This window comes from Mytilus edulis, unplaced genomic scaffold, assembly GCF_963676685.1.
Source record: "Mytilus edulis unplaced genomic scaffold, xbMytEdul2.2 SCAFFOLD_160, whole genome shotgun sequence".
Classification (NCBI taxonomy): Eukaryota; Metazoa; Mollusca; class Bivalvia; order Mytilida; family Mytilidae; genus Mytilus; species Mytilus edulis.
In genome coordinates this window covers 45,881-70,483 of record NW_027267034.1, presented here as the reverse complement: position 1 = coordinate 70,483, position 24,603 = coordinate 45,881, and the positions used below count along the sequence as shown (strand labels likewise).

The 24,603-nt window shown below is 31.6% G+C and overlaps 1 long non-coding RNA gene across 1 annotated transcript; it reads left to right on the top strand.

The window, feature by feature from the left end:
* The first annotated feature begins 9,054 nt into the window (after nt 1-9,054).
* LOC139504782 (uncharacterized) lies at nt 9,055-10,731 on the top strand. Its single transcript, XR_011659358.1, has 2 exons — nt 9,055-9,162; nt 9,735-10,731. It is a non-coding gene; the product is annotated as an uncharacterized lncRNA (long non-coding RNA).
* Nucleotides 10,732-24,603: the final 13,872 nt, after the last annotated feature.

Below are 24,603 nucleotides of genomic sequence, written 5' to 3'. Positions count from 1 at the left end.
GTATCCATCCGATCCAGGGCTTTTCTCATTTTTCATTTTTTTAATTGCATCAGTCAATTCTATAAATGATATTTCCCCTTCTAACGACTCTTTTATATTTTCAGATAATTTTGGTATATCTTTATGAGGTAAAGCATTGCTCAGATTAATAGATTTTATTGTCTCATTTTTGGAATAAAGATTTTTGTAATAATTTATCGCTTCGTTTAGAATTCGTTTTTGGTTTTCAATTATATTTCCTGATTGATCAATTAATTTAGGAATTGTTTTATTTACATAATTTTTTGTCTCTAAATTTATGAAATATTTTGAAGGTTTCTCTCCTTCTTCTACCCGTTGTGTTTTTGACCTTATGTATTGACCCCTCATTTTATTTTGTCTGAGAATTCTAAGATCTGTTTTTTTTTCTATCTATTCCAAAATTTCATCTGTTTGGGTTATTTCTTCCAACTTGTTTATATCTTCAGATAGCAAATGTTCTGATTTATTTGTTTCTTTCTTTTTAAATGAAGCATATGATATTGTTAAATTTTTATAAACCCCTCCCAATTCTGAAGTTATTAAGTTTTCTTTGTAAAATAATAGGTGAGTGATCTGATCTATAACTATTTTGTATCTTTAAGTCATGTACATTTGGATAAAAGCTCTGTGAAACTAAAAAAAATCTAGTCTGGCCTGTTTTATGGGTTTGGTTTCCTCCAAGTATATCTTTTACTTTCTGGATATAGTTCTCTAAAGGGATCAGTTAGGTTGTAAATTTCCTTTATATCTTCGCTTTTCAATTGAATTAAGTTCTTTGCAGTTGTATGAGACAATCTGAATAAGATTATTTTTCATTTAGATTATAAATGACACAAATAGTTTGAAACATAATTTATATATAAAATGACAGAAAAAGTCCCACACAACTGGCAATAAGTAAAGAAAAGTTAACACAATGTGTGTTCTGTAGTAATGGTCTGGTCTCTGATTCAAACATGATGTTAATAGTAATACTTCTGCTATGATTTCTATATCTTCATGTATATTTGCCAATAAAATAATAAACAAAATAAAAAAACATTGTAAAGAAAAGAAATAAAAAAAAATTTAGTAAAAAATAAAGGAAAATAATAAATAAGAGCAAGTTAAAAATTACAAGATATATACCTGCAAATGGTATAGTCACCATCTTACTGAAATTACAATTTATAGTCTTCAGTGAGGGGGGGGGGGAGGGGGAGGTATTTGTTATACTTTGATCAAAGGGTAACATTATGAAATGATCATTTATTGAGTTGAAAATATAACTTGATTTATGAATAAATCAGCTGTACTCATCACATCATTCTTTTGCAGTTTTAATGAGTTAATACTTTTTAAATATACTGAGTACAGCTCTTGTTTCAAACTAAAAAAAATCCAAATGCAATGAATATCTTTTGAGTTATTTCCCTTTGATTGTGAAAAGTAGATTTGTGTTAAATCTTGAAATTATTTTTGTCTTTACTTTTCCTAAATTGTCACCTAAGAATGTTTTAGCTAAAGTTTTTATTTTTTTATTTTCAAGTTTCACTGTCAAGGTTTCATTGCATGTTTATGAACATCTTTGGTGTAAATATTATCCATTAAGAAGTCTATATTATTGTTCCTGAACATTAGTCCTAAAAGTGGAATATGTAAATGCAAACAATATATGTAACAACAAATTAACACCTACTACCTGTGTTTAAGGAGCAATGTAATGAGATATTGCAATGTATACCCAAGCTTCCTATTCAAAATATGAAGTCATAGCTTATTAGACAATCATGACAATGTAAACTTTATGCTAATTCTGATCTCATCTACATTTATCCATGTGTACAGAAAAAGAAAGGCCTGCTTTAAATTTCAATATAAGTTATGAGGAAATTAGTTATCACTGTTAATTAAGAAGCTACTTAAATTATTAAGTCTAAGTTATATGACTATCAAATGATTATGATAACACTGTTTTGTAGTAACATTAAAAATTGTGATTAATAATAATATATATTATTTCTGTTTTTACACATGTGTGTGTCTAAGGGTTTCCACATATTATGAACATGTATCATATTTTATTATATGTAGCCGTCATTTTGAACCAATTAATTTTCTTTACCAGGATACATGTAAGTAAGTCATGGTAATATAGCGAGAGTTCTTGTACATCATTACATGTGTACATAAGTAAATCTATTATCTATGGAACCTATATATATCAGATAAATCAATATGAAATTAATTCGCCATCTCAAAATCTAACGCAATGCGAGTAAAACGTACACCAAATTATTTTGATTGGTTTATGAATAATATTATGTAACTTAATTGGCTTAAACTTTTGTTAGTACATGTACATCTAAATTTCAAGAATAATCATTTTCAATTGATAATTGGCCTTTAGCTTCTGAAACGGTGAATTGTCAAGTTTGAAAACAACATGCTAAACATGCTAAAGGCATATATTTTGGTTTAAATACAAAGCAAAAGCTGGAAATTTGCAAATCAAAAAAAGCTAATACAATGCAACTATTTTCTCAAGCAAAACATAAATCAAAAAATCAAAAAATCAAAGCAAAAACACAACATAAATAGCAAAAGATAAGCACACAACATAAAAAAAAAAGATAAGCACACAACAAAAAATAGAATAAGAAAATGCAAAAACATCAAACAAGCGCACTTTTTACTTACTGTTCTTTTTTTTTTTGTTAAACCTGAAATATATATAATAAGTACATAGTTTAAGAAACATGGATATATATATACATGTATATATTCATTTATAGATCTAAATAGCTGGTGGGAAAAACCTGAAACATTTAAATAAATAACAAGCATGCTTGTCAAGAGAAGAAATTATATACATTGTATGCGCTTGTTATTTAAATACATTTCAATGACCGTCAATATATTTTCAAAAGTAAATTAAGTGTATCATGGTGGCAAAATCCAAACAAACAATCCTCATTTATAAGGTAAGCAACAGAGAGCCTCCCTCCTAAGAAACCAATTATCTTTTGAGTTTGTACGTGTTTGTAGGAGAATACGGGTTCCGACAACCTTGATTCTTGTTTGCAGATGTTCCTCATTCCTAATTTTGTAAGCCAGCTTTGCAAGCTCATGCCTAGATTCTTTCATGACTGGGGGTAAATCATCAACAATGCGCATGTGTTTGTTTGACAAGTTATAACCTTTAGATAGGGCGTACTGCTTGTCTCCATGATGGATAAAGCGGTCAATTATAGGGGCAGGCCTTCTAATCTGGACTGATGTTTGCCTAGATGGAATACGGTGAGCAATGGCAATAGGGAAGCTTTCGGCCTTTTCTTTATCTATTTTTAGATCTTGAATAAAAAATGTATTAAGAACCGCATGGATATCTTCATTATCACTTTCTGGCACTCCATAAACAAGGGCGTTGTATTTTCTCTCATGCTTTTCTAACAAAACCTGTTGTTCATGCAGAATAGATTTTTTTTTTCTAGACTTGTTCTAAAAATATTCAACTTCTTATCTGCTACCCTGTTAATTTCTAGTTCAATGTGGCCTACACCTTTTTCTAGCTCAAGATGGTCCGTCCGTAACTTTTGAACCTCAAGTTTTGTGTGTATAACATCAGTTTTAACCTTATCTACCTCAGATTTTATTTCTGTTACTATGCGTGTGAAGTGGTCCTCTATATTGTCTAGCTTGTTGGATAATATTCCTACTTTTCCGTCTATACCAATAATAAGCTGCTTCAGTTCAGAAATAGACTCAATGGTAGCCATAGTCATAAAAAGAAAGTAGATTTCAGTTATATAGGCGATAGGAGTCTCGTACCTTGTTACTTGTAAAAGTTCAAAAATCCCCTCTCAATAACATCTCATGCACAAACTTTGAATTAAATCATTTTCTGGACATTACGTGTGCATCAACGGTACAAAGTGTTGTTGTTAATTACATGTAAACTGTGTGAAACTATACTTTTTTTACTCGTCAATTTTTTCCATGGGCAGCGCCATTACAGGGGAGATAATTCTTCCCTTTTGTGACCGGACATGGCTACGTATTAATACATCCTGCACAGCCTTTTATAATTTCATTTCAAAATATGGACTAAAATATGATCAATCTCATTATATGTTATGAATTACAACTATTTAATATGGCCATGTTAAGATAATATTATGTTGGTATCTTCTTCTGAAAACGGTAGAACTTAATTTCCCTGAATATCTTCAAGACTATTTCCAAAGAGTCTTCATCATTAACAAAATAAAAAGTATAATAGCTTCTAAGGTATACTTTGAAGGTATAACCACAACATTATGACATTTTTTAAAAAGATATTTCACCTTATAATGGGTCATACATGTAGCAGCTACTCGGGTAAATTGTTACAGGTATGCACATGTACCACAACAATCAAGCAGAATAGCATACTTTACCAAAACTAATAAAGTGAAAACAGGAAATTGTTGAAGAGACAACAATCCGACCAAATAGCAGAAAAAAAGATGTATAATGTATACTAGTACTTTTTCTTTGATCTGGACGCCACACTGAACTCCGAAAGCAAACCTTCTTTTAGTTTTCCAGATTCATATCAGTTAACGTTATTATAAGGATATGTCTTTAAATGCAAAATTTTGAATATCTTTTATAATACTTTGCCGCGGATATTGTTTCAAAACTGTTATCAACAATGCAATATATATTTGTAAATTTGTTTGTGAAATATTCAATTTTTAGTATTAGACCCTAAAATACATCGGATTTGTTACCTACAAGTGAAATAAACTCGTTGAATAAAAGGATGTTATTTTTTTTTATTTCAATTGATATAATTCAATGCATGAACATTATGTATTTGATTATATCTGTCTGGTGGTGGATGAAAACGCCAACTAACTTCATCATAACTCTGAAATGAAAACTCGTCTATATCCATTTACATTCCAGGTTATTTAGAAATAAACTCATTATCGATACAGGATTGAAGTTTTATATTTGCGCCAGACACGCGTTTCGTCTACAAATATGACATTATTTAGAAAGAACCGTAAACTTGAAGTTAGTGCAGTGAGCTTGTATGCATTAAATGTTATATTTTGATCGCTGATTTCAAGTTCCAAAAACATGTAACAGTTTTTTAAACCAAAGTCCTAACTTACCAATCGAAGGGTTTGGATGATGTATGAAAGCACTTTTAGTTGGTAAGCATTGAATTGGTTTACATTTTTTTCAAAATTTCTTGATAGCGAGTGTTACTTATCAAGACCACTTTAGTTCACTTTTCATGTGTTTAAATCGGAAGTGGGTAATCGGAATGTCAAATATGAAAATTTCCGGAATTATTTGTGTCAGGGATTCGTATTGATTTTTTGGTTTTAAATTTTGTTCTTTGTGTTTTTCTATTTTGAATATCATTATTGTAAGGATTACAGTTCTATTTATCAAAAACGTGTTTGAATTAAACATCTTTTTATCCAGTCAAGTTTAAGGGTAAGAAAACATCCGAAAATTTACAAATTTGGTAGGACTTATTGTTAAATAAAACTTCATTACTTGTTTCTTATAATGTAATATAAAGAAAAGTATATGTTGTGCAATATCAACATATAATACTTCAAAAAAGTTGTTCTGTAACGGAAATGTAACAGAACCCGAATAGTGCTTGATAATGGACTAACTAATTCAGAATACATATTTGATACTAGGCTGTAAACAACAAATGCCATTATGTCGTAGGCTAAAGTAGTGATTTTATCTTTTAGTACTCTTAAATATGACTTATTTATTACTTTAAAACGATTTTTCATTGCTAGATAGGTTTGTATTTTTAGTCTAACACATTTTACGTTGTGCTGTGCTGAAACTTATTTGATGGAATACTCTATTACAGTAAAACCTGTTTAAACCGAACCTCTTCGGAACTTAAGATTTTGTTCGGTTTTATCAAATTCACAACGGACACAGTTGGTATGGCGGTGTTTAAAGCATGTTTGGTTTATACAGGTTTTCGGTTTATACAGGATTCGGTTTAGCTAGTTTTCACTGTATTACCTTTTAAATTGTATTGAACAAATTCAAATAACTAGAATACCGTTTGTACGAAAATAATTGAAAACGTACCGTAATGTGAAATAGCAGAGTCGTAGATAGTAAGATGATTCTTGAAATACAGTTGCTACTTAAATACTAAGTTAAATACAAGTACTTGGTGAATGATCTGCGTGGTTTATCACATCGATTAGTGACATATGTTGTTTTTCTGTTATAATATTGATTGAATAAGCAAACATTGTTAAACGTGTTACTAGCTGTAACTGTCACTAAAATATTTTCAATTCTTTATGGATATTGTAATTTAATCAGCAAAGAGTAAAATCAAACAAAATTCTGAACTCAGAGGAAATTCAACGGAAAGGCTCTAATCAAATGACAAATACAAAAGCACAAACACATCAAACAACTGAATAACATCTGGCATATTCGTGACTTGGTAGAGGCATTTTGTATTAAAGGAAATAATTGATTAAGCCTGGTTTTATAGCTAGCTAAACCTTTCGATGGTTTGATGTAAAATGTTGTGTTGTAAGTTAGTAAGTAAGTAATGACTTTATTTAAAGAGGATTACCCAATTAGCATTCACAAATTAACCTTGACACCCCAACAAGAACAAACAGTACTAATATTACAAAGCCTACAATTTTGAAAATATTATGTAGCTGCAATATTCATGCTAACTGTGCATTATCTGTAGACCGAGAGAAAATTAAGTATATATATAGACATAAAATACAAAATTATTAAGTTACAAAATGTTAGAAATTATTATAAATTAAGGAATGTATCTCCCTCATGCAAAGCTCTGATTCCTTTCACGGATTTGGCTATACGTTTTAGACCTTTAGGATTATATCTCTTTGCCTTTTATATAAGCTTTGGATTTAAAATATTTAGGCCACGAGCATCACTGAAGAGACATGTATTGTCGAAATGCGCATCTGGTGCAGGAAAATTGGTACCGTTAATGTTATTGTTTTAAGTCATTTAAAGTCAAGAAATTTATACATTTTTGTTTCAATGTGTTTCAGACCCAAGATAAAAGATAAGACCAGGTTAACATATATAAATTCTGTCGATGATATATGTTAATACCAAAGATGTCTGATGCTGTCTTCCGTACTTTCTTGATCAATATTATACATTTTCCCCCGTGCCTTTTGAAATTTTGTTTTGCTTTTACGTCTTAAATAAATTTGAATTAATATAATAAATACTTATAATGAATTTTGATATTGCTATTGAAAAAAAAGTTTAAGACGTTATGTACATTAAACGCACGTAACGCCGTATATTGTAGTCCCAATGTTTCAGAAGGGAATATGATACTCAGAGGTCAATATGAAGATTTTTTCAATGACATTTTGAATAGTCCCAATGGCAACCAATCAAAGGTTGATTAAACTATAAATATGTATAAATAGTGAAATAAAATAACTTAGTCGAACATTGATATGACAGTTGGTTTACAGAAGTTGTAATTATTCGTTTAATACATTTAATCATTAAAAAAAAGTCTGATATATGTGTATAGTATCGTTTACAAAAACTGTAATATTTCATTTATTCATTTGTATATTATGTTATTATGATATTAATAAGGCATTATAATATATATTCAGTTATGATAGCAAAATAAAATTACTTTGTTTATACTAGCTAATTATACAATACATATCGACAGTCTTTGTTTTTCTTCGTTAATATAATTGATTATGCAAGTTATGTACGTTTTGATGATGTACGTGTACCATCTTTCTTACTTCGTCATCAATATATTAATTATGATTAAGTCAGCGGAATTTTACATGTAACTTTTAAAATACACTTGAAATAAAGAATAATATGATCTGCGTGGTTTATCGCATCGATAAGTGACATATGTTGTTTTTCTGTCTTAACATTGACTGCATTAGCAAACATTGTTAAACGTGTTACTAGCTTTAACTGTCACTAAAATATTTTCAATTCTTTATGGATATTGTAATTTAATTAGCAAATAGTAAAATCAAACAAAATTCTGAACTCAGAGGAAATTCAACGGAAAGACTCTAATTAAATGACAAATACAAAAACTCAAACACATCAAACAACTGGATAACATCTGGCATATTTGTGACTTGGTAGAGGCATTTTGTATTAAAGGAAATAATCTCAGGCAGGTTAATGCAGTTTTAAAAAATTTAGCAATGATTTTCGGTGTTTGCATCGCAATCTAAATCTGACGTCATTTTCCTAACTATTCGACACGTGATTGGCTAGAACGTTCCGTCGACGTCAAATTTGAGCTTGTCACCAACAGCTGATCGGGCACCTTGTTATGATAGAAGTCAGTGTCTTCAGTTCGACAACAACACGTTAATATAGATGTGGGTTGCTTATACTTTGAGGTACGTTAGTTTTAAATTATTTTAGCCTTCTTCCGAGGATCTTGGATATTCATTTCATTCACGATTACATTTTTTTTAAATATCTAGTACCGTAGGTATATTTGTACCCGTATTTTAAAATCGATCGCATGTTAAATCATTTCTAATTCCAATTTATAACATATTGTAGAAGTAAAACAAAGAATTATTCAAAATATATGCATGCATGACTCTGTGCATCATACTTATGCCTCAGTCTGTATTTAATAAAATTGTGTAAGCATTCACATGAGATGTTATATGTGAGAAATATTATTTATCATCATGGCCTTAATTTATTAACAACTTAAAGTTTTCATTTATGGTTTTAAATCTGATGGTAAGTCATTATAGTATTATTTTAAATCATCCCTTTTAGTGTACATTTGAATTTGTTGTCTTTACTATATTTTTTTTTCTTGTCTTTTTTTTATATATAGACATAAGATTAAAGTAAATATGTACTTTTAATATTGATTCACTATAATAATGTGTATCTGAAGTATATGTGTGTTTGTGTAAATCTTTTCAAATTATGATACACTTGTTATAAAGCAATATTTACATCAACAGATCAATCTTAATTGTGTAATTATTGTAACTTCTTTTGCAGATTGATTTACAACTGGCACATATAAGTTGACAGTTAAATAAAGAATGTAGTTTCTATGATATGAGGTCTACACAATTAAATGTAAGTATTAATTGTATTATAATGAATGATTCCTGCTAGGGTCCTTCAGTTCTATATTTTATATACCATTTTGTATAATCTTTATCTGTTTTGCTCATTATTCTCTATTCTTTGTATTTTAACACACCATCATTCTCTTTTATTATCAGTCTTTTCTTAATTTTTAATGTCTCAGCCTTTAAATTTTGCACATTGCCCATAGGGATTATAACATGATTGGTGTATCTATTCTGTAAACACCATCCAGACCCTCAGTTTATGTGAATATATATAAGTTATCTGGTGTATTTAGTCACACTAACCCAATCTTGATTAAGTCATATTGATTATTAATAACAAATTTGCAAAGCAATGTGATGGGTAAATATCAGTTAAAGTAAGTTGTACTTACAAACTTTATTGTACTTTTACAGACAATTCATCAATTAAACTTTGTGTCAAGTTTTCTTTTAATTCAATAATAATTAAGGAATACACAAATGTGACAACTTTGACTGAAGTTTTCTATTTGTATCATAATATGAATACCAATTACTTTTAAATGCCATTAATGGTTTACATATTTTTTTCAGTACATGCATGAAGATGACTTGGAGGCAATGGTATCATACATGTTAGTTTTAACTATAATAGCCTAACTGAAATTTGAAAAAAAGTTATCAGAGGAAAAGAGTGACCACTTCTTTCTTATGAAGATCAACACTCACAAGGAAATTATCAGACAATTTGTAACCAGATATGGGGGCAGTTTTAGATCTATGCATGGAAAGAAAGTGAAAATCAATGTTTTTTAGATAAAAGCTTGATGATATAACACAAATATAACAGTGCTGAATATGAAAAACCCATGCCATGTCACATGTAACTTTTGGAATGCAGAGCTTTTCAGTATTACAAAAAAAGGAAGGATTTCATTAATGTTAAAACTGACTCTGGAACATGCAAGACAAAGAAATAAAGAAATAAAAACATAAAAGGAAATGTGCACTTTTTTTTTTGAAGGATCAACACACAAAAGGAAATTTTCATATCATTATGCATCATGTGCAGTAGTTGAGATAATTTTGGATATATACATTAAACTGTGAACTAAGTGATAATTATAATTCAAACATCATATGTGGTACCTGCATGTACTTACTGGTATATATATTGTAATTCACAACAATTTACATTGATATATAGGAATATTCTTTGCATGATACATGTGAAATAAAAAAAAGACAAGTATAGGAATAAAGAATTTATCTTGTACAGCATTATCATATGAAAACCAGCAGGATGATACATGTATCATAATGTCTATACATTTATTATGGATCATGGAAACCTACAAGGAAGTATTGTATGAATTGTTATAAGAATTATTAGTTTAAATTCAGTGTGACATATGCAATGCCTTTTGTTTTAATTTTGAGAAAACTATTTGAAATGAATGAAAAATTATAAGTTTCTTTGACATTGAAACCTTTGAAATAGTCATATTTGTATGTAATAGGCAGATAATACTCATACTGAACTCAAGGCTTTCACATGCATACAACTTTATTGAATAAACAAATAGATTTATCTCAAGGAAATTTCTTTTTTTAATGTTTTTTTCTATAATAATTAACTGTTTTGTACTGGAAAAAGTGCAATCAATGAATGATGCATGTTCAAAAAATGAACATAGCTCTAGAAATTATTGCTTATAGCTGATATAGTTTTAAAAAAGACCCATTCACACATGTGATGTGAAAGTAACTGATCCTTATAATTCAGTGAATTAATTAAAAATGTGTTTAAATAAAAAAAAAAAAACATTGAAAAAACTTTAATAGGGCTGAGTAGATAAATATTTCTCATAAAACATGAGTTTGATAGAAGGGGCTTCATATTATACACTAGTGCTTGTTTTAACAAAGTGTTTTCCCTATCAGGAGAATCATTTTGTTTTAGAAATACTGTTATATAAGCCGTTCGTCATCACGGTATTTCACCATGCTAAACCTTGGTAATCTAAAAGTCGTAAAGACCCTATGATATTCAAATTTAAGGAAGTAAGCAAGATAATATTATTTGCAATCGGCAGATTTGACACACATATGTTTAGAAATGAACATTTGGTTACGAAAACCCTCACAAAGTATAACGTCAGAGTATCCCCCCTTTTTTCTCTTCGTATGCATGGTGATTCTTTAAAGATTCATGAACAACTCAAGTATGAAATGTGAAAAAAACCATTATTTTACATCTTTAATGTGTTTATCTCTAGTCAGAAACTATCAAACTGTCGATTATTTCTTTCCCGGCATTTTTACACCGAAAAGGGGAATAATCGATCTGAATCAATTCAGTGTTTAAATGTCGCCGAGTAAGGACTTGAATATCATTCATCTATAAAGATCGCACTGGCACACCCCGTTAACATTTATTGATCTCTTTAAAACTTGGCATATTTATTCTTGAAAAGCTGATGAATACGAAGATTGCTGTTTCTTGTTTTTAAAATGAATATAACATTTCTAAAATTGGCAAAATAGTTGACTTTTGGTGTGGCCACGGTTGAATTGTTTGTCTTTTCTGTTATTTTTTATTATAAAAGGGCACATTTAAAGAATGAAACAGCTGTTACGGGGAAGATAACATATTTGTCAACCAAATACAACTTTATTTTTATTCATTTGTCTAGTTCTATGGGGTGCGCCAGGCCCTTGAAGTTGGACGTTCACACGCCATCTTTGAATGCTGTCCGTTACCATGACAACCAGATGGAGGGTTCTGAGACACCAGAAATTAAAACTTTGGATAATATTAGGGATGATAAAAATAAGTTCTGGGTATGATAGTTTCTAGACAAAAATTCTAAATAATTTCAAATTTCATTGATTTTTATATAAATAAATAGCCGATTTACCCTCGAACAGCATTAACCTACCTGCGATGGATTAAGCCTGGTTTTATAGCTAGCTTAACCTTTCGATTGTTTGACAGTTGGATCCAATCAAATCACTTTGACAACGATGTGTGAACAAAACAAAGTTGATTATGATAGAGTCAGCGGAATTTTAAATGTAACTTTTAAAGTACACTAGAAATATACATAAGATGAATTTATAGATTTTTTTAGTTATTATTATATAAATTTTCCTTATCTGCGTAATATCGTCTATTTTAGACGATTCGGTACATCTTACATTTGATTGTTGGTATTAAGACAATGATGTATATGTTGTGTGTACAAGTTAGCATTTTGTACAAATTATAATTTGTACAAAAATATTGTACAAATTATAATTTGTATTTTGACTTTGTACTAATTACAATTTGTATAAAACGTGCCTATAATTTGTACAATAATTTATAATGTGGGTTTTGGTGAAATCAGCATTGAATCAGACGGAAGCAATTTAATTAACTGACCACACATTAAACCTTATTAACAGAATATACTGTTTTTTACAAAATTACAAAAGGCAGATTGATTTTCAAAATTTTTTTAGAAAAAAAAGTAAATTTGCAGGATTTAAAAAAAAATTAATGCACAAAATCCTTTTAAAGAAATAATTATATAATTCAATATTACTGCTTAATTAGTTCTTTTCGTTATTTTGATGATTTTTCATTATTCAGCAACTTTGCAAATACTAACATTTGTAAAGATTTTACATTTTGGATCGTTAAAGATCGTCTTCAGAATTTGGATGATCGTCAAAAGGATCTCGAAAAATTATTCAAAAAGTCCATGAAAATAATCAAGTCTTTCTTTCAACAGGTGATAATTTCTATTTTTGATCGGTATATCAAATAATTGGATTTTCATGACTTATTCTGCTTTACTTGTGTTTGTTAAAAGGTTGATGGTTCAATGTCATTGGGTCTGACAACTTAATAATACTACACTAACTAGTTTTCGTATAACAATTAAAGTACGTCCATCCGTTCTGTATACGTTTTATGTTGTTTTTAAAGTTGGGATTGTCTCAACTGATTTCCATTAAGTTTTATGCATAGTACAGCAGAAAAACAACTGACATATTCCTGACTTTAGCATAGTCATATTCCTCAGCAAATGATGATATTAAACTCGCTTTCTTTCTAGGACATTTATTTGTCTAAAGATTAAGCAGTGAAATACACATATTAATTCACAGCAACGTTAGACAGTTAAAATGCCTTGAAAACATGTTGTCAGGGGTTCTTTCATGTAAATGCAAAGCTTGGTACAGAACTTCTTAATTAAGATGTGAGAGTCAAAAGATGTTGTACAATATCCAATTCAATAAATCACTCGATAACCTGATCAAACGAATGATAAAGAACTATTTTATTTAAGATGTACTGTGTGGTCATTTAATAGCCATTGTTTAATGTGTATCAATGCTTTTTTAACCAAAAATCATATTATGAATTAATGTACAAGTTATAAGTGAATTTTTGTCAATTGTTGTACGAATTGTAATATGTACAAGCACTTTTTATACAAATTACAATTTGTACAAAGTCAAAATACTAATTATAATTTGTACAATTTTTTTGTACAAATTTTAATTTGTACAAAATGATAACTTGTTCACAACATATATATAGAATGTGTGTTCAGACTTGTATCACGATCACTTGATATCTGATGTATAAAATCTGTCGCAGAGTTGTCACTGGTTCAGACGTTCTTATAATATAATTATTTCTGTGACTGTATCCTATTTTAATTTGTAAGATCCTCACCGATTGAAAGTTCAGCTGATCTGCAGGAATTCCATATTTATGCTTAATATATCATTTTATGTGTTAAAACGCGAGACAAAAACTGATAATAGCTTTATTAGTTGTATAGAGCTTAGTTAGTCGAGTGGACTAGCGCGTTGGGCTAGGCTTAGAGTTAGGGTTAGGGTTACAGTTAGGGTTAGGGTTAGGGTAAGGGTTAGGGTTAGGTAATGGTGGAAATGGGGGGTGAGGAAAGGGACGGAAGGATATATAAGGGTTGTGATATGGTTTGCGTATGAATATATGAGGGTAAGGGGAGGGGACTTTGACGAGATTGATGCACCTTTTTTGCTTCTGTTCATGCACGCACTTTTTTGCCTTTTGCGCATGCGTGAGGGTTATGGTTTGGATAGGGTTAGGGTAAGGGTTTTCTTAAAAAAAAGTATACCCTATTTGCATATAGTGAAGCAGGGGAGATAATCTGATTTGGAATATGAGCAAACTTTGTAAAAAACGTAGCTCTGTCGATAGTTGTCCAATTTATGAACTGATTAGCGTTTTAGAAAGATAATTAAATTGCGCACTTTTTGTGTAGGGTTAGGGTTATGGTAAGGGTTGTCGCCTTTGGGTTATTTTGTGCACTAAACATGTTAACAATGTGATTACGCCATTTTCGTATCAAAGCGCTTTACCCCAAACCATGTTTTGCTTGCCCGATTAAAATTTACGTAATGTACGACGTTCTTACGTATAGTTTCGATTTCCTTAAAGTCATAGCTATTAGAGGGTCACACACGGGCAAGCTGTTCACTTTTAAGTAACTCCAAATTGATGAAAGTTCAGGCAATTGCCCGGCTCAATTTGTCCCACCATTTTTGTTTTCATTGTTACGGTTGGCCAATACAAGTCATGTGACATTTAAATTTATTATATAAGAAGCACAGCTTTCTTAATATGGCGAATAGCCTTAACCTGCAATTGTTATTTATAGACATGAAAAACGAGGAGAGACCAAAGTGTAACTGAAAAAGAGACTTTGCACAGGCCGATATAATCCAAAGTGAAGGATCGACTGCGCATGCGCAAGAACAAAAATTATAACGAAGAATTATGAAATTAAAGGATAAACTTTAAAACTGAAAGTTGGAACAAGAAAAGGATACAAAACATAGAAACATACAGTATGCAGAAATTTTTAAATGATCGTCATTTGACGCGGTTAAAACTTATCCGTATTTGTTGATTATTTTGCGAATGTCGATAAAACCTAATTATTTAAAAAAGACTTTTTGAAATTTGAAACTGGATTTAGCCTGAATATACCCTTACCTGGAAGAATGACTACGCATCCAGTCCAGTACCTAGTATTTGATTGCGCATGCGCGAAAATGATTGTTTATCAAGAAATAAACCATATTTTGGGATGTACAAGTACCAGGCCAGGTCTACTTGTATTTTTATCAACTGATTTTTATAGATGGTTAGGGTTAGGGTGAAGGTGAGGGTGAGGGTTAGTGTTAGGTTAGGGTTACGGTTAGAGTTAGGGTTTATGGTTTAGGGTTAGGGTAAGGGTAAGGGTTTGGGTTAGGGTTAGGGTTTGGGTTAGGGTTCGGGTTAGGGTTTGAGTTAAGGTCAAGGTCAGGGACATGGTAGTATACTTTGACGAGATTAGTGAGGTGCCCTTTTTCACTTCTGCGCATGTCTGCCCTTTTCTGTGACTGCGCATGCGTGAGAAAGGTTAGGGTAAGGGTTAGTATTTGTTCTAGGGTTAGGGTCGGGGTTTGGGTTAGGGTAAGGGGCGGGCTTAGGGTTAGGGTCTGTGTAAGGGTTTGGGTTAGGGTTAGGGTTTGGGTTAGGGTTTGAGTTAAGGTCAAGGTCAGGGACATGGTAGTATATTTTGACGAGATTAGTGAGATGACCTTTTTCACTTCTGCGCATGTCTGACATTTTTTTGTGACTGCGCAGGCGCAAGAAGGGTTAGGATTAGGGTTAGTGTTAAGGTTAGGGTTAGGGGTTAGGGGTAGGGTAGTGTTAGAGTTAGGGTTAAGGGTAAGGGTTAGGGTTAGAGTTAATGTTAGAGTTAAGGGTTAGGGTAAGAGTTAAGGGTTACATTTACTGTTTTGTTTATATAGTAGGCTTTTTGTTACAATTTCCTCAAGAAGTTATGACAAAATTTGCATATTGAAATTCAGGGGAGATAATCTATTAAGGATTATGTCAGAAATTGCTGGTACAACAGTCCAGTGTGCTGCACCTAATTAATTAATAAATGATAGCCTTCCATGAAGGAGTTTAAGTGTTAAGTTGTTGTATTTGTTGTATTCATCAATATATATACCCTATTTCTTGAATATTCTCTACGGACATAATTATTTAGTACTTTATGAACGTCGGGATGAAAAGTTTTTCAAAAATTAAGCGCTTCGTAAGTCTACGGTTATACTAAAGTTTTGTCGACAAGAATAGAAAATGCAAATATTTCTTATTTTTGAATGATGTTCTGGTACTGGCTTTATAATTGAGTACTTTTAAAAACATCCTGATTCTTTCATCATTTGTTCATTGTAAGAATGAATAGTTTGACACAAATTAAGAGATTAAGAAGTGTGCGGCTACTGATATTTATGTCGCGAAAGAAGTTTAAAGCCACAATATTTTATCTTATTATGATTTGAAGTATACGGTTAGTAAAACCTTTGTCGACAACAGTAAGAATGCATAATTTGAGGTTTATAAGTCTATATTTATGTCGCTAAAGAATTTAAAGCGACAATATATCATCTTTATTATGATTTGGAGTCTACGGTTTCCTAAACTTTTGTCGACAACTATAAGAATGCATAATTTGACGTTTATAAGTCTACATTTATGTTGCGAAACAATTTAAAGCGACACAATTTCATATGTTTTATGATATTCTGACAATGAAGTAATATTTATGAGTTTAGATGGATTCTCAGACACAAAAGTGAAGAAATGAAGGTTTCTGGTTGTTGTATTTGTTGGGTTAGGGTTAGGGTTAGGGTTAGGGTTAGGGTTAGGGTAGTATACTTTGACGAGATTTGTGAGATGACCTTTTTCACTTCTGCGCATGTCTGACCTTTTTTGTGACTGCGCATGCGCGAGAAGGGTTAGGGTTAGGGTTAGGGCCTAAAAACCGTTTTTACCAAAAAAATCAAGAATTCTAGTAACAAATTCTACAAAATAGACTTAAATTATTGTTATACTACTAGAGCAATAAATAAACTATAAGATCATATCAAGATTTTTCGTTTTTGAGAAGTTTGTATAAAGTGACCGCAAAAAGGTATTCAAATTACCGCAAAGGTTACCAGCGGTAATAAAAAAGTAACCAGCGGTAATAAAAAAAGTAGCCAGCGGTAACACAAATGTAGGCAAAATGTCAACAGCGGTGACAAAAAAGTAGCAAAATGTCAACAGCGGTGACAAAAAAGTAGCCAATTGTATCCAATTTACCGCACTTTCTCCTAACAAAAGTCACTTTCTCCTAGCAAAAATGTTAGAAGAAAAAATGGCTACCGATTTTGTATTTTCCACTAGCCCTAACCCTAACCCTAACCCTAACCCTAACCCTAACCCTAACCCTAACCCTTAACCCTAACCCTAACCCTAACCCTAACCCTAACCCTAACCCTAACCCTAACCCTAACCCTAACCCTAACCCTAACCCTAACCCTAAACCCTAACCCTAACCCTAACCCTAACCCTAACCCTAACCCTAACCCTAACCCTAACCCTAACTCAAACCCTAACCCTAACCCTAACCCAAACCCTAACCCTAACCCTAACCCTAACCCTAACCCCTAACCCTAACCCTAACCCTAACCCCTAACCCTAACCCTAACCCTAACCCTTCTCGCGCATGCGCAGTCACAAAAAAGGTCAGACATGCGCAGAAGTGAAAAAGGTCATCTCACAAATCTCGTCAAAGTATACTACCCTAACCCTAACCCTAACCCTAACCCTAACCCTAACCCTAACCCTAACCCTAACCCAACAAATACAACAACCAGAAACCTTCATTTCTTCACTTTTGTGTCTGAGAATCCATCTAAACTCATAAATATTACTTCATTGTCAGAATATCATAAAACATATGAAATTGTGTCGCTTTAAATTGTTTCGCAACATAAATGTAGACTTATAAACGTCAAATTATGCATTCTTATAGTTGTCGACAAAGGTTTAGGAAACCGTAGACTCCAAATCATAATAAAGATGATATATTGTCGCTTTAAATTCTTTAGCGACATAAATATAGACTTATAAACCTCAAATTATGCATTCTTACTGTTGTCGACAAAGGTTTTACTAACCGTATACTTCAAATCATAATAAGATAAAATATTGTGGCTTTAAACTTCTTTCGCGACATAAATATCAGTAGCCGCACACTTCTTAATCTCTTAATTTGTGTCAAACTATTCATTCTTACAATGAACAAATGATGAAAGAATCAGGATGTTTTTAAAAGTACTCAATTATAAAGCCAGTACCAGAACATCATTCAAAAATAAGAAATATTTGCATTTTCTATTCTTGTCGACAAAACTTTAGTATAACCGTAGACTTACGAAGCGCTTAATTTTTGAAAAACTTTTCATCCCGACGTTCATAAAGTACTAAATAATTATGTCCGTAGAGAATATTCAAGAAATAGGGTATATATATTGATGAATACAACAAATACAACAACTTAACACTTAAACTCCTTCATGGAAGGCTATCATTTATTAATTAATTAGGTGCAGCACACTGGACTGTTGTACCAGCAATTTCTGACATAATCCTTAATAGATTATCTCCCCTGAATTTCAATATGCAAATTTTGTCATAACTTCTTGAGGAAATTGTAACAAAAAGCCTACTATATAAACAAAACAGTAAATGTAACCCTTAACTCTTACCCTAACCCTTAACTCTAACATTAACTCTAACCCTAACCCTTACCCTTAACCCTAACTCTAACACTACCCTACCCCTAACCCCTAACCCTAACCTTAACACTAACCCTAATCCTAACCCTTCTTGCGCCTGCGCAGTCACAAAAAAATGTCAGACATGCGCAGAAGTGAAAAAGGTCATCTCACTAATCTCGTCAAAATATACTACCATGTCCCTGACCTTGACCTTAACTCAAACCCTAACCCAAACCCTAACCCTAACCCAAACCCTTACACAGACCCTAACCCTAAGCCCGCCCCTTACCCTAACCCAAACCCCGACCCTAACCCTAGACCTAACCCTAACCCTTACCCTAACCTTTCTCACGCATGCGCAGTCACAGAAAAGGGCAGACATGCGCAGAAGTGAAAAAGGGCACCTCACTAATCTCGTCAAAGTATACTACCATGTCCCTGACCTTGACCTTAACTCAAACCCTAACCCGAACCCTAACCCAAACCCTAACCCTAACCCAAACCCTTACCCTTACCCTAACCCTAAACCCTAAACCCTAACTCTAACCGTAACCCTAACCTAACACTAACCCTCACCCTCACCTTCACCCTAACCCTAACCATCTATAAAAATCAGTTGATAAAAATACAAGTAGACCTGGCCTGGTACTTGTACATCCCAAAATATGGTTTATTTCTTGATAAACAATCATTTTCGCGCATGCGCAATCAAATACTAGGTACTGGACTGGATGCGTAGTCATTCTTCCAGGTAAGGGTATATTCAGGCTAAATCCAGTTTCAAATTTCAAAAAGTCTTTTTTAAATAATTAGGTTTTATCGACATTCGCAAAATAATCAACAAATACGGATAAGTTTTAACCGCGTCAAATGACGATCATTTAAAAATTTCTGCATACTGTATGTTTCTATGTTTTGTATCCTTTTCTTGTTCCAACTTTCAGTTTTAAAGTTTATCCTTTAATTTCATAATTCTTCGTTATAATTTTTGTTCTTGCGCATGCGCAGTCGATCCTTCACTTTGGATTATATCGGCCTGTGCGAAGTCTCTTTTTCAGTTACACTTTGGTCTCTCCTCGTTTTTCATGTCTATAAATAACAATTGCAGGTTAAGGCTATTCGCCATATTAAGAAAGCTGTGCTTCTTATATAATAAATTTAAATGTCACATGACTTGTATTGGCCAACCGTAACAATGAAAACAAAAATGGTGGGACAAATTGAGCCGGGCAATTGCCTGAACTTTCATCAATTTGGAGTTACTTAAAAGTGAACAGCTTGCCCGTGTGTGACCCTCTAATAGCTATGACTTTAAGGAAATCGAAACTATACGTAAGAACGTCGTACATTACGTAAATTTTAATCGGGCAAGCAAAACATGGTTTGGGGTAAAGCGCTTTGATACGAAAATGGCGTAATCACATTGTTAACATGTTTAGTGCACAAAATAACCCAAAGGCGACAACCCTTACCATAACCCTAACCCTACACAAAAAGTGCGCAATTTAATTATCTTTCTAAAACGCTAATCAGTTCATAAATTGGACAACTATCGACAGAGCTACGTTTTTTACAAAGTTTGCTCATATTCCAAATCAGATTATCTCCCCTGCTTCACTATATGCAAATAGGGTATACTTTTTTTTAAGAAAACCCTTACCCTAACCCTATCCAAACCATAACCCTCACGCATGCGCAAAAGGCAAAAAAGTGCGTGCATGAACAGAAGCAAAAAAGGTGCATCAATCTCGTCAAAGTCCCCTCCCCTTACCCTCATATATTCATACGCAAACCATATCACAACCCTTATATATCCTTCCGTCCCTTTCCTCACCCCCCATTTCCACCATTACCTAACCCTAACCCTTACCCTAACCCTAACCCTAACTGTAACCCTAACCCTAACTCTAAGCCTAGCCCAACGCGCTAGTCCACTCGACTAACTAAGCTCTATACAACTAATAAAGCTATTATCAGTTTTTGTCTCGCGTTTTAACACATAAAATGATATATTAAGCATAAATATGGAATTCCTGCAGATCAGCTGAACTTTCAATCGGTGAGGATCTTACAAATTAAAATAGGATACAGTCACAGAAATAATTATATTATAAGAACGTCTGAACCAGTGACAACTCTGCGACAGATTTTATACATCAGATATCAAGTGATCGTGATACAAGGCTGAACACACATTCTATATATATGTTGTGAACAAGTTATCATTTTGTACAAATTAAAATTTGTACAAAAAAATTGTACAAATTATAATTAGTATTTTGACTTTGTACAAATTGTAATTTGTATAAAAAGTGCTTGTACATATTACAATTCGTACAACAATTGACAAAAATTCACTTATAACTTGTACATTAATTCATAATATGATTTTTGGTTAAAAAAGCATTGATACACATTAAACAATGGCTATTAAATGACCACACAGTACATCTTAAATAAAATAGTTCTTTATCATTCGTTTGATCAGGTTATCGAGTGATTTATTGAATTGGATATTGTACAACATCTTTTGACTCTCACATCTTAATTAAGAAGTTCTGTACCAAGCTTTGCATTTACATGAAAGAACCCCTGACAACATGTTTTCAAGGCATTTTAACTGTCTAACGTTGCTGTGAATTAATATGTGTATTTCACTGCTTAATCTTTAGACAAATAAATGTCCTAGAAAGAAAGCGAGTTTAATATCATCATTTGCTGAGGAATATGACTATGCTAAAGTCAGGAATATGTCAGTTGTTTTTCTGCTGTACTATGCATAAAACTTAATGGAAATCAGTTGAGACAATCCCAACTTTAAAAACAACATAAAACGTATACAGAACGGATGGACGTACTTTAATTGTTATACGAAAACTAGTTAGTGTAGTATTATTAAGTTGTCAGACCCAATGACATTGAACCATCAACCTTTTAACAAACACAAGTAAAGCAGAATAAGTCATGAAAATCCAATTATTTGATATACCGATCAAAAATAGAAATTATCACCTGTTGAAAGAAAGACTTGATTATTTTCATGGACTTTTTGAATAATTTTTCGAGATCCTTTTGACGATCATCCAAATTCTGAAGACGATCTTTAACGATCCAAAATGTCAAATCTTTACAAATGTTAGTATTTGCAAAGTTGCTGAATAATGAAAAATCATCAAAATAACGAAAAGAACTAATTAAGCAGTAATATTGAATTATATAATTATTTCTTTAAAAGGATTTTGTGCATTAATTTTTTTTTAAATCCTGCAAATTTACTTTTTTTTCTAAAAAAATTTTGAAAATCAATCTGCCTTTTGTAATTTTGTAAAAAACAGTATATTCTGTTAATAAGGTTTAATGTGTGGTCAGTTAATTAAATTGCTTCCGTCTGATTCAATGCTGATTTCACCAAAACCCACATTATAAATTATTGTACAAATTATAGGCACGTTTTATACAAATTGTAATTAGTACAAAGTCAAAATACAAATTATAATTTGTACAATATTTTTGTACAAATTATAATTTGTACAAAATGCTAACTTGTACACACAACATATACATCATTGTCTTAATACCAACAATCAAATGTAAGATGTACCGAATCGTCTAAAATAGACGATATTACGCAGATAAGGAAAATTTATATAATAATAACTAAAAAAATCTATAAATTCATCTTATGTATATTTCTAGTGTACTTTAAAAGTTACATTTAAAATTCCGCTGACTCTATCATAATCAACTTTGTTTTGTTCACACATCGTTGTCAAAGTGATTTGATTGGATCCAACTGTCAAACAATCGAAAGGTTAAGCTAGCTATAAAACCAGGCTTAATCCATCGCAGGTAGGTTAATGCTGTTCGAGGGTAAATCGGCTATTTATTTATATAAAAATCAATGAAATTTGAAATTATTTAGAATTTTTGTCTAGAAACTATCATACCCAGAACTTATTTTTATCATCCCTAATATTATCCAAAGTTTTAATTTCTGGTGTCTCAGAACCCTCCATCTGGTTGTCATGGTAACGGACAGCATTCAAAGATGGCGTGTGAACGTCCAACTTCAAGGGCCTGGCGCACCCCATAGAACTAGACAAATGAATAAAAATAAAGTTGTATTTGGTTGACAAATATGTTATCTTCCCCGTAACAGCTGTTTCATTCTTTAAATGTGCCCTTTTATAATAAAAAATAACAGAAAAGACAAACAATTCAACCGTGGCCACACCAAAAGTCAACTGTTTTGCCAATTTTAGAAATGTTATATTCATTTTAAAAACAAGAAACAGCAATCTTCGTATTCATCAGCTTTTCAAGAATAAATATGCCAAGTTTTAAAGAGATCAATAAATGTTAACGGGGTGTGCCAGTGCGATCTTTATAGATGAATGATATTCAAGTCCTTACTCGGCGACATTTAAACACTGAATTGATTCAGATCGATTATTCCCCTTTTCGGTGTAAAAATGCCGGGAAAGAAATAATCGACAGTTTGATAGTTTCTGACTAGAGATAAACACATTAAAGATGTAAAATAATGGTTTTTTTCACATTTCATACTTGAGTTGTTCATGAATCTTTAAAGAATCACCATGCATACGAAGAGAAAAAAGGGGGGATACTCTGACGTTATACTTTGTGAGGGTTTTCGTAACCAAATGTTCATTTCTAAACATATGTGTGTCAAATCTGCCGATTGCAAATAATATTATCTTGCTTACTTCCTTAAATTTGAATATCATAGGGTCTTTACGACTTTTAGATTACCAAGGTTTAGCATGGTGAAATACCGTGATGACGAACGGCTTATATAACAGTATTTCTAAAACAAAATGATTCTCCTGATAGGGAAAACACTTTGTTAAAACAAGCACTAGTGTATAATATGAAGCCCCTTCTATCAAACTCATGTTTTATGAGAAATATTTATCTACTCAGCCCTATTAAAGTTTTTTCAATGTTTTTTTTTTTTATTTAAACACATTTTTAATTAATTCACTGAATTATAAGGATCAGTTACTTTCACATCACATGTGTGAATGGGTCTTTTTTAAAACTATATCAGCTATAAGCAATAATTTCTAGAGCTATGTTCATTTTTTGAACATGCATCATTCATTGATTGCACTTTTTCCAGTACAAAACAGTTAATTATTATAGAAAAAAACATTAAAAAAAGAAATTTCCTTGAGATAAATCTATTTGTTTATTCAATAAAGTTGTATGCATGTGAAAGCCTTGAGTTCAGTATGAGTATTATCTGCCTATTACATACAAATATGACTATTTCAAAGGTTTCAATGTCAAAGAAACTTATAATTTTTCATTCATTTCAAATAGTTTTCTCAAAATTAAAACAAAAGGCATTGCATATGTCACACTGAATTTAAACTAATAATTCTTATAACAATTCATACAATACTTCCTTGTAGGTTTCCATGATCCATAATAAATGTATAGACATTATGATACATGTATCATCCTGCTGGTTTTCATATGATAATGCTGTACAAGATAAATTCTTTATTCCTATACTTGTCTTTTTTTTATTTCACATGTATCATGCAAAGAATATTCCTATATATCAATGTAAATTGTTGTGAATTACAATATATATACCAGTAAGTACATGCAGGTACCACATATGATGTTTGAATTATAATTATCACTTAGTTCACAGTTTAATGTATATATCCAAAATTATCTCAACTACTGCACATGATGCATAATGATATGAAAATTTCCTTTTGTGTGTTGATCCTTCAAAAAAAAAAGTGCACATTTCCTTTTATGTTTTTATTTCTTT